Source organism: Bufo bufo, chromosome 1 (assembly GCF_905171765.1).
Source record: "Bufo bufo chromosome 1, aBufBuf1.1, whole genome shotgun sequence".
NCBI lineage: Eukaryota > Metazoa > Chordata > Amphibia > Anura > Bufonidae > Bufo > Bufo bufo.
In genome coordinates, this window is record NC_053389.1 from 321748430 (window position 1) to 321765256 (window position 16827).

Below are 16827 nucleotides of genomic sequence, written 5' to 3' on the forward strand. Positions count from 1 at the left end.
GCTACCTCTTCTGCTGCTGCCTCTGCCTCTTCCTCCGCCTCTGGAGGAACGTTGGCACCTGCCGCCCAGCAAACAGAGGATGTACCACCAACACCACCACCTCCATCACCAAGCATCTCAACCATGTCACACGGCAGCGTTCAGCTCTCCATCTCACAAACATTTGAGAGAAAGCGTAAATTCCCACCTAGCCACCCTCTATCCCTGGCCCTGAATGCCAGCATTTCTAAACTACTGGCCTATGAAATGCTGTCATTCAGGCTGGTGGACACAGACAGCTTCAAACAGCTCATGTCGCTTAATGTCCCACAGTATGTTGTTCCCAGCCGCCACTACTTCTCCAAGAGAGCCGTGCCTTCCCTGCACAACCAATTATCCGATAAAATCAAGTGTGCACTGCGCAACGCCATCTGTGGCAAGGTCCACCTAACCACAGATATGTTGACCAGTAAGCACGGCCAGGGACGCTATATCTCCCTAACTGCACGCTGGGTAAAGGTAGTGGCGGCTGGGCCCCAGGCGGAGAGCTGTTTGGCGCACGTCCTTCCGCCGCCAAGGATCGCAGGGCAACATTCTTTACCTCCTGTAGCCTCCTCCTCCTACTCGGCTTCCTCCTCCTCTTCTTCCACCTGCTCATCCAGTCAGCCACACACCTTCACCACCAACTTCAGCACAGCCCGGGGTAAACGTCAGCAGGCCATTCTGAAACTCATATGTTTGGGGGACAGGCCCCACACAGCGCAGGAGTTGTGGCTGGGTATTGAACAACAGACCGACGAGTGGTTGCTGCCGGTGAGCCTCAAGCCCGGCCTGGTGGTGTGCGATAATGGGCGAAATCTCGTCGCAGCTCTGGGACTAGCCGGTTTGACGCACATCCCTTGCCTGGCGCATGTGCTGACTTTGGTGGTGCAGAAGTTCATTCACAACTACCCCGACATGTCAGAGCTGCTGCATAAAGTGTGGTCCGTCTGTGCGCGCTTCCGGCGTTCACATCCTGCCGCTGCTTGCCTGTCTGCGCTACAGCGTAACTTCAGCCTTCCCGCTCACCGCCTCATATGCGACGTGCCCACCAGGTGGAACTCCACCTTGCACATGCTGGACAGACTGTGCGAGCAGCAGCAGGCCATAGTGGAGTTTCAGCTGCAGCACGCACGGGTCATCGCACTGCGGAACAGCACCACTTCACCACCAATGACTGGGCCTCCATGCGAGACCTGTTTGCCCTGTTGCGCTGTTTCGAGTACTCCACCAACATGGCCAGTGGCGATGACGCCGTTATCAGCGTTACAATACCACTTCTATGTCTCCTTGAGAAAACACTTAGGGCGATGATGGAAGAGGAGGTGGCCCAGGAGGAGGAGGAGGAAGAGGGGTCATTTTTAGCACTTTCAGGCCAGTCTCTTAGAAGTGACTCAGAGGGAGGTTTTTTGCAACAGCAGAGGCCAGGTACAAATGTGGCCAGACAGGGCCCACTACTGGAGGACGAGGAGGAAGAGGAGGAGGTGGAGGAGGATGAGGATGAAGCATGTTCACAGCGGGGTGGCACCCAACGCAGCTCGGGCCCATCACTGGTCCGTGGCTGGGGGGAAATGCAGGACGATGACGATACGCCTCCCATAGAGGACAGCTTGTCCTTACCTCTGGGCAGCCTGGCACACATGAGCGACTACATGCTGCAGTCCCTGCGCAATGACAGCAGAGTTGCCCACATTTTAACGTGTGCGGACTACTGGGTTGCCACCCTGCTGGATCCCCGGTACAAAGACAATGTGCCCACCTTACTTCCTGCACTGGAGCGTGATAGGAAGATGCGCTAGTACAAGTGCACGTTGGTAGACGCGCTACTGAGAGCATTCCCAAATGTCACAGGGGAACAAGTGGAAGCCCAAGGCGAAGGCAGAGGAGGAGCAAGAGGTCGCCAACGCAGCTGTGTCAAGGCCAGCTCCTCAGAGTGCAGGGTTAGCATGGCAGAGATGTGGAAAAGTTTTGTCACCAAGCCACAGCCAATGTGGACAAGCTGACATTCATAAAAATGAACCATGCATGGATCCCACAGGACCTGTCCATCCCTTGTGCAGATTAGACATTTATAACTACATCGCCTTAACAATATATTCTTGTACTCCAGGGCACTTCATTCAATCCTCTTTTTTTAATTTTACCATTATATTGCGGGGCAGCCCAAAGTTGAATGAACCTCTCCTCCGTCTGGGTGCCGGGGCCTAAATATCTGACAGTGGCCTGTTCCAGTGGTGGGTGGCATGAAGCCTGATTCTCTGCAATGGGACCATTCTCCTCTGTCTGGGTGCCGGGGCCTAAATATCTGACAGCGGCCTGTTCCAGTGGTGGGTGACATGAAGCCTGATTCTCTGCAAAGGGACCTCTCTCCTCTGTCTGGGTGCCGGGGCCTAAAAATATCTGACAATGGCCTGTTCCAGTGGTGGGTGACATGAAGCCTGATTCTCTGCTATGACATGAAGCCTGATTCTCTGCTATAGGACCTCTCTCCTCTGTCTGGGTGCCGGGGCCTAAAAATATCTGACAGTGGCCTGTTCCAGTGTTGGGTGACATGAAGCCTGATTCTCTGCTATGACATGAAGCCTAATTCTCTGCTATGGGACCTCTCTCCTCTGTCTGGGTGCCGGGGCATAAACATATCTGACAATGGCCTGTTCCAGTGGTGGGTGACATGAAGCCTGATTCTCTGCTATGGGACCTCTCTCCAATTGATATTGGTTAATTTTTATTTATTTCATTTTTATTTTAATTCATTTCCCTATCCACATTTGTTTGCAGGGGATTTACCTACATTTTGCTGCCTTTTGCAGCCCTCTAGCCCTTTCCTGGGCTGTTTTACAGCCTTTTTAGTGCCGAAAAGTTCGGGTCCCCATTGACTTCAATGGGGTTCGGGGCGTAGTTCGGGTCGAGTTCGGATCCCGAACCCGAACATTTCCGGGAAGTTCGGCCAAACTTCTCGAACCCGAACATCCAAGTGTTCGCTCAACTCTACAAACATACAGCCAATATCATTAAGGGCTCATGCACACGACCGTATGCCCTCCGAGACATACGGTCCATGAGCGGGCCATATGTCCCGGAGTGGCATACATCGTGCGTACGGGAGCGCACAGCATCATAGGTTACTATGATGCTGTGCGCAGGGGAGGGCTGGCAGCCTTAGTCCTGGGGGGCAAATCCAGTCAAGTGGCCCATTTTTAGCCCCGCCCATTATTAAAAGCCCCTCCTACATTTAATAGGCCACTCCCAACACACACTGTACAGCTGACATTCTATAGTTGAGGCCTGTCTACACATCATACGGAGAGGGGAGGGTCTGTCCTGGCTGCACTGCCTGCTTATATAACAAGCTACAGCCAGGAAGCTCCTCCGCTCTCCTCCCTCCCCTGATCCTGCTCAAGGCTTGTAGTCCCCCCCCACCATCTGCCACCCGCCCGTGGCCTGCTGCCCCCTTTCGTCGTCCTCACCCAGCTCTGAATCCTCCTTCTGCAAATGGCAGGAGGAGGAGCCGGAGCATCTCCTCTCCTACATAGCACCCCATACCTCTTACATCCAGTGATGTCACCTTTGTTGTAGACGTTCTCTTTCCTCATCTTCTCCATTCAGACCAGACCGCCATGATGATTTTTCTGCCATCTCCCGTCTCTGCAGAGATTGAGAAACAGACATTAGTTTCCTGCCACCCCCAATACTATACTGCAGAAACAGTACCCCTGGGAATACTACTACCACACAGATAGTGCCCCCAATACTGTGCCCGCTATGCCCCCAATACTATACTGCAGAAACAGTACTCTTGGGAATACTACTACCACACAGATAGTGCCCCCTTAAACAATTATTGGCACACAGTGCTCTAAAAAATAACTGCGCCCAGACACTAATAGTATAAAGATAATGTCCCCCAAAAATAATAGTGCTAAGCTGATACTGTGCTAGGGTGCCCCCAAAGTAACAGTGCCCCCCAAAATCCCACCAATAGAAATAATTCTCTGCCAGAGCACACTTAGTAGTAATAATGCCCCTATAGTGCCCTAGTAATCATGTTCCTCATAGCCCCCCAGTAGTAGTAAAGCTCCCCATAATACCCCCTAGTAGTACTAATTTTCCCTATAATATGACAGTACATGAAATACCCCCGCTTAGTGCCCGCAGTTGAGCTAATGTCCCCATAATGTATGCCAGTATAAAATACCCCTATATAGTGCCCCAGTAAATGCACTCATACTGCTCCTCTCCCCCTTCCCCATAGTGTCCCCCATAATATGCCAGTAAAAAAATGCCCCTTAGTACCCCCAGCAGATGCCCCTATAGTGCTCCTCTCCCCCACAATGTGCCAGTAAAAAAATTCCCATTCTTAGTGCCATCATATGCCCCAATAGTGCTCCACTCCCCCATAGTGCCCCCAAATAATGCCCCATAGTGCCTGCCATAATGTGCCAGTAAAAAATGCCCCCTTAGTGCTACCAAATGCCATAGTGCCCCCCATAATGTTCCAATACAAAAGGCCCCTTTAGAGCCCCCACTTCCCCATAGTGCCCCCAAATAATGCCCCTATAGTAACACCAGATGCCCCATAGTGCTGCTCTCCCTTATAGTGCCCCCCAGAATGTGCCAATAATTTTTAAAAAAAGCCCCTTTAGAGCCCCCAGATACCCCCTTAGTGCTCCTCTCACCCATGGTGCCCCCCCATAATGTGCCAGCAAGAAATGCCCCCATAGTGCCAGCTCCCCCCCATAGTACAAGCCCCCCATAGTGCCAGGCCCCCCATAGTGGCAGCCCCCCCATAGTGCCACTTCGCCCATAGTGCCAGCCCCCTTATAGTGCCAGCTCCCCCATAGTGCCAGCCCCCCCCCGTAGTGCCAGCCCCCCCCATAGTGCTAGCTCCCCCCTTAGTGCCAGCTCCCCCTATAGTGCAAGCCCCCCCCATAGTGCCAGCTTCTACCCCATAGTGCCAGCCCCCTTATAGTGCCAGCCCCCTTATAGTGCCAGCCCACTTATAGTGTCAGCCCCCCCCATAGTGTCAGCCCCCCCATAGTGCCAGCTCCCCTATAGTTCCAACCCCCCCATAGTGCCAGCCCCCCCATAGTGCCAGCTCCCCCATAGTTCCAGCCCCCACAGTGCTAGCTCCCCCAAAGTGCCAGATTCCCCCCATAGTGCCAAATCCCCCCCATAGTGCCAGCCCCCCTATAGTGCCAGCTCCCCCATAGTGCCAACTCCCCCATAGTGCCAGCTCCCCATAGTGTCAGCCCCCCCATAGTGCCAGCTCCCCCTATAGTGCCAGCCCCCCATAGTGCCAGCCCCCCCATAGTGCCAGCCCCCCCATAGTGCCAGCTCCCCCATAGTTCCAGCTCCCCCATTGTTCCAGCCCCCCCTATAGTGCCAGATCCCCCCCCCATAGTGCCAGCCCCCCTTATAGTGCCAGCCCCCCGCAAAGAAGAAAAAAAAAACAACACTAATACTTACCTCCATCAGCAGCGATGCAAGCCTCTTCTGGCCTGTGTCCCTGCTGTGTGCTGCCCGGCTCAGGCGTCGCAATGATAATGACGTCATCGCTCTGCCTGAGCCGGCCTCTGATAGGCTGCAGGCATTAGTGCCTGCGGCCTATCAGAAGAACAGGGGAGGGACACGCCTCTCCATCCCCTGCCCCACAGCACACAGCACGGCCGCAAAGACATCCAGGGCCGCGCCGCCTGTGGTGATGATCGGCGGCGCGGCCCTGAAGAATTAAAAAAAATATATATATATTTTTTTTTTTTTAAGACGCGCGGCCCAGTGGCCGTTTATTTTGGGCGGCCTGGGGGGCAATTGCCTCCCTGCCCCCCGGCCCAGCCCGCCCCTGGCTGTGCGCATCGGGCCGCCCGCGGGACTATTGTCCCGCACTCTTATGATCTTATGACTTATGATGCTGTGCGCTCCTGTGTGCACGATGTATGCTGCTCCAGAACATATGGCCTGCTCATGGACCTTATGTCTCGGAGGGCATACAGTCGTGTGCATGAGCCCTAATTACTATCTTCAGCATAAAGAATAACAAAGAGTTGTAGAAGTGATTATATAACCCTCACAGAGCCTTGATCTCAACCTCATTGAATTCATCTTGAATTACATGAAGAGACATGAGGTTTTGAGCAAGCCTACATTCACAGAAGATCTATGGTTAGTTATCTCTTTTGTTTATTCACTGCATTTTGTAAATTGATAAAAAGCAAACTATTAAATCTTCTATTTTTGAATGCTTTCTTACTTTGCACCAAAACTTTGCACAGTAAAGTACATTTTTCAGCTACATACATCAGTTAGCCATAACATTAAAACCACTGAGAGGTGAAGTGAATAAGGCCATTTTCACACCTGGTGTATGCACTGAGCATAGCCACAGGCCACAGGCCCCATTCGCCCAATGGAAGTAAAGTGTAATTTTGGATTCCTTTAAAATTGAATGTGCCATTATACCCTTGTAAGTACAGCAGTATACCACAAAGTATACTTTGCATTGTGGTCAATGGCTGATATATGGCCATAACAACATCAACTGGACACCAGATATCAGAACTGGACTACACTTCACTTATAGCAGTTGCCTTTTCCAGTGTCTCCCAGTACTAAAGTACTCCTAGGACTTACAGGAAGTTTGTATTGTGTAACAGCCGAACAGTCACATGAACATTAACAATAATACAAAGAACATATTAACACTAGAAGATAACAAGAAAATTAGGATTCAGCAATAGATAACTGGAACAGAATGATGATGGTAATTAAATGATGAAATAAATGGATTATGGTAGTCAGATAATGAAGCAAATGGTTGATAGGGGTGATACGGTGAACAGATGTTTGAACAAACAAAGAATATCTGACCCTGCAGTGGTTAGTACTTGCCAAATGTGGTTCAAGGAAGGAAAAGTGAACTGCCAACTGGATATTGTATAGCGAAGGCTCATTGATGCGACAGAAGAGCAACTGTAGTAAAAAATAAATTGTGCATCACAGCTTGCTGCATATGAGGCTGTGTAGCCATAGACCAGTCAGAGGGCCCATTTTGACTCCTGGCCACCAAAAAAAATCATCTACAATGAATATGTGAGTTCAGAACTAGACAATGGAGTAATGAAAGAAGGTGGCTAGGTCTGATGAATCACTTTGTGGATAGCTGGGTGTGCATGTTTGTCAGTTTTCTAGGGAAGAGAGTACACATAATTCACTATTGGAAGAAGGCAAGAAGGTGGAGACAGGGCTTTGGGCAATGTTCTGCTGAGAAACCTTGGGTCTTGGTCTTCATGTGCATGTTACCACCTACTGTACAATCAACGTTTCTGCTGATGAAGAACAACCCTTCATAGCAATGGTATTTCCAAATGGCAGTAGGCATTGGCCCATTTTTTACCACACTGCAAAATTTGTTCAGTAATGATTTGAAAAGCATGACCCAGAGTTCAATGCATTGGTTTGGTATGAGGGGGACTTACACAAATCAATATTAGGGTACATTCACACGACCATGTGTAATCCTTTCCGTTTTGCTGTCTGCAAATAACGAAAACGTGTGTCCGAATTTTGCGGACGAATGACTTCTGTTTGTGTTCCATATGTCTTCTGTTTTTTACGATCTGCAAAAAACTGAAGAAAAAAAAAGAGAGAGAGAAAAAAAAAGAATTATTAAGGCTCCATTCACACGTCCGCAAATGGGTCCGCATTCGTTCCGCAATTTTGCGGAACGGGTGCGGACCCCTTAATTCTCTATGGGGATGGAATGGATGCAGACGGCACACAGTGTGCTGTCAGCATCCGCATTTGCGGAGCGCGGCCCCGATCTTCAGGTCCGCAGCTCCGCAAAAGATAGGACATGTCCTATTCTTGTCCGCAGCTTGCGGACAAGAATAGGCATTTCTATAGGGGTGCCGGGCGGGTGTGTTGCGGATCCGCAACACACCACGGACGTGTGAATGGAGCCTTTGGCCTTCAATAATACGGAAACGGATCAGCAAAAAACGGATGACATACAGAAACCATTGCGGATCCATTGACTTGAATGGGGCTGCAGACCAATCTGTGCGGACAATAGTAGTACAAGCTTCATATTTTTGCAGACTAGAAATGCGGAAACACGGATGCGGACATTGTCCGCACATTTTATTCACCCATAGGAAGGAATGGATCCAAATCTATTCCACAAAATGCGGAACAGATGCAGATCGGACGCGGATAAAATTATACAGTCATGTGAATGTACCCTTAGTAAGATGGTTTTAAATGGATTCTGTCAGCAAGATGCTGCATATAGACCTGATTAGATGTTATTGGAGGTCTTCTATAGCATGTCAGAAATTTACCAGTATGTAATTTATGAATGCTGTAGTCTTGCTGAAAAATGATGTTATATACATGCAAATCTCCTGTGAAAAGAGCTCAAGGGGCTGTCCTAACCATCCCCTCCTAGCACCTCCGACTTCGATCTGAGGATGCACCGCAATTTCACGTGAGCGCTTTTACTTGTCACCTATGCGTCTCCCATCTCTTTGCTGGCATGGGCCTCATGGAAAGGACTGAGCATGCACCAACTTAAAAAAATAAAGCTGGCATATGTGTAGTAGTTTACATGAGATTGATGCCAGCACAGGGATGGAAGACCGCACAGGCGATTATGTGACAAGTAAAAGCGCTCATGCGAGATTATAGTGCGGCCTCAGAATGACGTCAGAGGAGGTAGGAGGGGACTTGAGGATGAGGGGAGGGAGGTGCTGGGCTCACTCGGAATGGGTGCGGCTGACATGTAGGAAAGCCCCTTGGGCTCTTTTCACAGCTGAGTTGCATATATATATAACCGTTTTTTTTCCCAGCAAAACGATAGCATTTCTAAGTTACATACTGGTATATTTCTGACATGCTATAGGAGACCTTTAATAACATGTGATCAGGTCTATATGCAGCATCTTGCTGACAGAATCCCTTTAATGTTATTGCTGATTGGTGTACAATACCCAATAGAGAATATAAATGCTTATGTTCAGTACTACAGTTACATCCCAGAAGCCTGTAGGCACAGATTGTCAGGCTCCTTGGACTCCTCTAATCAAGAAGGCATCAATTTAAGAGAAAGGAATTTTTCAGGAATATTATGTTTTTTTTTTCTTTCAGTTTGGACTCTCCTGACCCGTTTTTCACCGTGTATACAAATCACTCTGGTTTGTTTCCATCCTGTATGTAGCACTTTATGTTGGGGTATCCAATCAAACCCATGATGCACTTCCTGTTCTTCCTATCTATCTACATAGGCATTCTTCTACATATACATAGGCACTCCTCTATCACTCCTCACAGGAAATAAGAAAGAGCTGCATGGACATGGTCATGTGACCACAGCCCAGAATGAAAGATAGGAGCGAGCTACTGTATAAAGGTAAAAGAGATATGTTGCAAAATTACAGCTACCTTCGAAAAAGGGATTATTTTAAAGGATTTTGATCCAAGTAGAAAACTCTTTAATGTATGGCTTTAGAAAACTGCTCTTAAAAAATAAAGCAGATAACATTGCACAACATCTAGCACCCTCTGCACCTTTCCCCATGTCCCTTTGTGGGTATCCTCCTCTAAAGTACACTGTCTCACTTTGAACTGACTAGAGTTTTTAGTGGTGACAGAAGTAACATGCTAGTTCTATTGTTTGCATGTGTAATGGTGTGCTGCCATACGTTTTTTGTTTGCTGTCTGCATGCCAGCTTTATGGATGTGAACCTGTGACTTTGGATGTACTAGTCTAAATTTTCTTGTAGAAGTAACATGCTGTCGTTATTGCTCGTTTTCGGGTTGTCACCAATAATGGCACTGTCTGCGGCAGCAGCATCTGGTTGCCAGGGGAACCTTATCCGCTCTGTGGCCCGCTCTGACATCAGAGCACTGGGCCAATGATGAGGTGCGCCGGGGCTCCAAGCATCAGGACACTCAACCAGCAGCTCCTGGCTCTTTACTTTCTGTCATGTTGGTATTCTCGTTTGCCTCTGGCATTTTTTGTACCTCATTGTCCGACGGGCCCTTTTCCGTACTCCTATTCTCTTAGCGTTTGTCTGTTTATTTTACCTGTTTGTGTGTCGCCCTCACACGTATTTCAGAATAGGGACTGCGGCCCAGTTGTGGGGTCACTGCCGTGGGTGCGAGTAGGTAGGGATAGTGGGTACGGGAAGATTTAGGGCAAGGTAGTCACCTTATCCTGACAGTGATGCTTTGTAGAAATCATGCTATGTCACCTTTCATGCAATACACTTTGTACACCAGCAGATGTGATACAGTTGGCAATGTTTGGTAACAGAAATGGGACTTACCATTCCCTTCCTTCCCTCTTGGTAGGAGTGGTCTGGTTGACGTCCTGCCAAGGGTTGGGCTGAGATAGAGTGAGTTAGAAGTAAGTGAGTGAAGAGGGAGAGAGCATACAATCCATCTCCCGCTCCTCCAGGCCAGGTGCCACAGAGGTGGCTCACCTAGGAGAACATCATTGCCCCAGGAAGACTGCATAATCCTAGGTCATGTAATATTTGTAAGCTATGGCATATTTCAGGTATTAGAGTGATCAAGCAACCAAGTTATCAAGACTCTGCGGCAAAGTGGTGGGTAACACATTCAGACACCAGTGGACACTTACAGCTACATGTGCCAGAGTAAAGCTGTAGTAAAAGAAATCCAGAGAGAGACAGCATTAGCAAGCAAATTTCTGAGTGTCATCTTTGCCGCATTGCCAGCCACAGGGCACCGTGGCACTAAGGCATCTCATAGGGAACACTGCCACTCCCATCCTCTCCACCTGCTCCTCCAGGGCTTGCTGCATATGGCTTATATATGCAGGAAAAATTGACATGCTGGGGAGTTAAAATCCACCCCGCAGGTCAGATCATACTACAGATTTTTTTTAGCAGCTTTAAATCTGCAACGTGCCGTTCCGCAGGTGTAGAACACGTGAGGTTCCCGGTGGGCCGAAGTGTACAAACAGTTCATCGGTTACTCACGGTTTAGCAGACGCCTCCCTGGGCCAGCAGTGCAGTGAAGGGGAGAACAGCACTGGATTCTCTGGGGCACACTATTACAGAGGACACCGGCCAGGTGGTGATCGAGGTGCCCTTGATGGTGATTGGGTTTCTGAGTGCTTGTGCGGATGGGCCCCTGACTTAGGTATTGTCGTGACGCCAGCACCTTGATGGTGCAAAATGTTGAGAGTGGTAGTAGTATGACATTAGAAGAATGAGGCAGGTTTAAATCTAACTGTAAACTTTACTATAACCAGGTTCTTGATAACAGTTTACATCCAGTAATAACACAGTCTCTAGTATACATGCAAGTTGGATGTGATGAATCCCATTAAAAGGCTGTGCTGGTAGTAATGTCAGGCTAGGGTAGTTAGTTATGTACTCACTGATCTTCAGCTCCTTGCCTTACTTCAGTCTCAGTTGAGGTTATTCAAGTCCTAGTCTTCTACACACAAGCGATGCAACAGAAATCTTATCTGTCCTTAGAATAACGGTGAGGCTGCCAGAAGCTAATAAGTCCTTCACCTACAGTCAGGTCCATAAATATTGGGACATTTACACAATTCTATTTTTTTTTGGCTCTATACACCACCACAATGGATTTGAAATAAAACGAACAAGATGTGCTTTAACTGCAGACTGTCAGCTTTAATTTGAGGGTATTTACATCCAAATCAGGTGAACGGTGTAGGAATTACTACAGTTTGCATATGTGCCTCCCACTTGTTAAGGGGCCAAAAGTAATGGTACAATTGGCTTCTCAGCTGTTCCATGGCCAGGTGTGTGTTATTCCCTCATTATCCCAATTACAATGAGCAGATAAAAGGTCCAGAGTTCATTTCAAGTGTGCTATTTGCATTTGGAATCTGTTGCTGTTAACTCTCAAGATGAGATCCAAAGAGCTGTCACTATCAGTGACGCAAGCCATCATTAGGGTGAAAAAACTAAACAAACCCATCAGAGAGATAGCAAAAACATTAGGCGTGGCCAAAACAACTGTTTCGAACATTCTTAAAAAGAAGGAACGCACCGGTGAGCTCAGCAACACCAAAAGACCCAGAAGACCACGGAAAACAACGGTGGTCTTTGACCGAAGAATTCTTTCCCTGGTGAAGGAAACACCCTTTACAACAGTTTGCCAGATCAAGAACACTCTCTCCTGGAGGTAGGTGTATGTGTGTCAAAGTCAACAATCAAGAGAAGACTTCACCAGAGTGAATACAGAGGGTTCACCACAAGATGTAAACCATTGTTGAGCCTCAAAAACAGGAAGGCCAGATTAGAGTTTGCCAAACGACATCTAAAAAAGCCTTCACAGTTCTGGAACAACATCCTATGGACAGATGAGACCAAGATCAACTTGTACCAGAGTGACGAGAAGAGAAGAGTATGGAGAAGGAAAGGAACTGCTCATGATCCTAAGCATACCACCTCATCAATGAAGCATGGTGGTGGTAGTGTCATGGCAGGGGCATGTATGGCTGCCAATGGAACTGGTTCTCTTGTATTTATTGATGATGTGACTGCTGACAAAAGCAGCAGGATGAATTCTGAAGTGTTTCGGGCAATATTATCTGCTCATATTCAGCCAAATGCTTCAGAACTCATTGGACGGTGCTTCACAGTGCAGATGGACAATGACCCAAAGCATACTGCAAAAGCAACCAAACAGTTTTTTACGGGAAAGAAGTGGAATGTTATGCAATGGCCAAGTCAATCACCTGACCTGAATCCGATTGAGCATGCATTTCACTTGCTGAAGACAAAACTGAAGGGAAAATGCCCCAAGAACAAGCAGGAACTGAAGACAGTTGCAGTGGAGGCCTGGCAGAGCATCACCGGGGATGAAACCCAGCGTCTGGTGATGTCTATGCGTTCCAGACTTTAGGCTGTAATTGACTGCAAATGATTTGCAACCAAGTATTAAAAAGTGAAAGTTTTTTTATGATTATTATTATGTCCCATTACTTTTGGTCCCTTAACAGGTGGGAGGCACATATGCAAACTGTTGTAATTCCTACACTGTTCACCTGATTTGGATGTAAATACCCTCAAATTAAAGCTGACAGTCTGCAGTTAAAGCACATCTTGATCGTTTAATTTCAAATCCATTGTGGTGGTGTATAGAGCCAAAAATGTTAGAATTGTGTCGATGTCCCAATATTTATGGACCTGACTGTATATACAAAGGCGCCTAGAGCCCAGAATAATGGCTTTGTCCTTCCTTTGTCTTTGTCTACTGATAAACTTGACCGAGATTCACTTGCTACTCCTGAGGAGTGGATGGTAGAATAGAGACTTTTCCTCTGCCTGACTTCCTGGCCTGGTACTGAGATCCAACGATGGCTCCTCTGGGCCATGGAGCCCAAGAGAGAGAGCTGAGAGGAGAGGAGACATCTCCTACCTCCTCCACAATCCTGTACTCAACCACTACATCTTTCCAACTCCCTAACTAGGCCTGAACTGTCCTATATAGACTGTGGTGCTACCCCATCTAGTGGTGAGGTGTATGTGGTGCACCTGACAGCCTGGTAAAAAAGGGATTTCACATAATAATACAATACGTATCCACTTGATTGGCACTGTGAAATGCTGTGGATCAATAGATCAGTGGGGGTACAACTCCTGGAGCTTGGCTGCACCAGAACTAAGCATCAGAACAGGACAACTCTGGCCACTACACAATCTGCAGTCTTGGCTACTGCAGTGCTGCTCCCATTCAAGTGCACCCCACCATCTGAAATTGACAAGCCCCCTATTTGTCTAAAATAAAAAATCATATTATTGTCACCCCTTCCTCTAGCATCATTATCTGCGCTTCTGATCTGGTCCTCCTGCTGTTGCTTGCTTACAAATTACAGCAGTGATGTGCCAGTATACAGCATGTGACTGCTGCAGCCAGTCACAGTCCTCAGCGGTCTACCTTTGGCTGCATCAGCCACATGTAGTTCACCTGCACGTCACTGTGCATGTCACTTACACTGTGCTGTGCAAGTGTGCATCACGTCACCACTGCAGCCAGTTACTATCCACATTTCAGGAGCAATATGGGGGCCCTGAGTGGCTACAGATTTAATCATTTACTGCCATCTGATAGATGTCCTTATTTAAAAGAGCAATCCTATCAGAACTGATAATTTGTGTTATAGGCCTGAGGGGTGGGGCACAGCACAGGAATTTTCTTTTTTTCATTCTTTGTATCTTGGTGTTGTGCTGTGCCTCTCAGGCCCTGCACTAGGTGTAACACAAAGCATCAATTTTGACCAAATTTTTGGATTCCTTACCTCTCTTCCTTGCCACCAATCAGCCTTTAGCTGTGAGGCCAGTCTTTTTATTCCTGCAAATATGACACGCTAGACCTGCTGTTTTTCCCATGCTGTGCCCTGTGATCTACACTTTAGTTACTACAAAACACCAGTCAGTAAGTGCTACTGCAGTGTCATTTGCTCAGTTGTACTTTACATGCCAGTGGGTATTTACCATGATATGGCTAAAGATACCATCCCAGCAACATAAGTTTTTATGTATTTTTATATTTTTAGGGGAGCTAGTGTTCACCATTTCTATTACTTGCTATAGAATAAGAACGGTTTAGTACTGGATATTCTGATTTAATGACAATGAAACTAATGAGATTCCCACCAATCCAAGGGCTGCAGGCCTCATTACAATTGCCCACTCACAGATATTCCCTGCACATGGTCCAACCTTCCCCATCATAGCATGAAATATAGCAATACAGCCAAAATCATGGGAAAATTGCCATGCAGAAAAAGGTGATGGGTGAGGGCCTGACTGGACAAATCCCTTCTGATCATGGAGTAAGTAATATGCCATCACTTCTTGGGATGGGAAAATCCTTTGAACATCATTTGTATATGTTGACAAATAAAAAGTGTAATAATTGTTTTAAAATTTTATGTTCTGGCCATGCCAGCTATTAGACATTTCTCCTGATATCTTCTGTCCTAAGGGACTTTGTGTTAAACTGCGGCACTCGATTAAATTAAAGTCTAAGTCTGAAGACTTTTAACCACAATCTTCTATCTTCCTGACTTGTGTTTGTACACACAGAAGCCTTTGGAGAATTATAATTGAATTCTTGCGATTATCAGAGTAAGAATGTATTTTCATCATGACTTTATGCTTACATAATAGAATAAGAGAAATAAGAACATAGACTTATTTACCCCTGTGCCAAGTCACGTCTGAGTAGTCTGGTTTTTCCTAACCTCTAAAGCTGCACTGATCTGGAGAATAAAGTCGAGATGTATAGAGTTGTGGTAAATGTATGAAAATAGAGATTATTCTGGGCTCTAGTTCTAGTACATCACTTCATTGTCTTTTGAATTCTGAAAGAGTCAAGAAGCTTCTGGCATGTACATGTCATGGAGACATATTGAGTCTCATTGTTGAGATCTTCACCAAGTTTAGAAAAGAGGGGTACAAGTGCTTTTCTGAGTAGTATTCCCATGTGCCTTTTGGCAGATAGGAGTGCTGAAAAAATACAGTAGACTCATACCGTATTTAACATGATTTTCTCTTTATGTATGTGCTTTGGGAACCAATGTATGTCCCTTCATACCTTTCATAGCCTGTGTGTTTTTGCATATTCTGAGAACCAATTTTCAGAATTGGTGATTGTAACTGACTCTTGAATAATGGTTTCCATGGTCTCCTGATAGATATAGATGCTGCAGAACTTTTAGGAATTGACACAGAAAAAGGAACATATACTCACAGTCTCTCATCCGTTTGACATTTTTCCAGCATTTTATAGAAGTCTCTGCATCCTGAGTTTAACGACCTCTGCCACCTGAAGTGACATTTTGGAGGACTTTGCCGCCTTTACTGATGCATACTGGGGAGGACTCATGTGAGAAGTAAATACATAATTGGGAGGATGTATTCAGCCACCATATTAAGAGTGGTGATAGAGAAAGAAGGGGTGGAACGGATAAGAAATGGATAAGGAAAAGAAAAAGATAAAAAGTAGCACTTTTATGAGATGAAAACGTTTGTAACCAGTCATGGTGCAGAGGGATAAAGAAAACAGGAGACTTTTTCTTAGAACGTACATTATTAGATATCAAAGTTGGAGACTAGTAATGAGCGGCAGGAGCAATATTCGAATTCGCGATATATCACTAATATTTAGGTGAATATTCGTCAAATATTCATGATTTCGTGATATTATTTTCGATTGCGCTATTATGCATGAACGCACTATTAGCTACATAAGTGATAAAAATGGTTGGCAGCAACTTTCGAGATAGTGAGGAAGAACTCCTGGTCACGGTAAGTAATTGTACATTACAGCACTGTTTTAGATAAAAATTCCATGCATGTCATAACAATCGCTTTATATGCAGATACATTTTTTTAAAGTATTCGAGATCGCACAAATTACCACTATTAATTTGAATATTTTAGCGCAATACATACAACTTCACCTTTAATCAGGTCTGACAACATAATACTGATTGCTGAACTTGTTGGGACATCACAGCACTATTTCTGTAGCATGTTTGTATGGACAGCAGAGAAATCTCTCTCACATGCACATTGCACATTTATTTTCCTGCCACACACTATAACCTATACTATCTAACACTAAACTATACGGATTATATATTTTAGCTAACTATCGCTATAACCTACACTACACCCTTCACTGGACCCTATCGGCTATTCAGCTACACAATTCCCTATTACTATTGTAATGCTGCAGAACCCCAAGCAACCAGGCAAAGATTTGAACAAACGTGGATTTATTGAAAACACAGCAGTA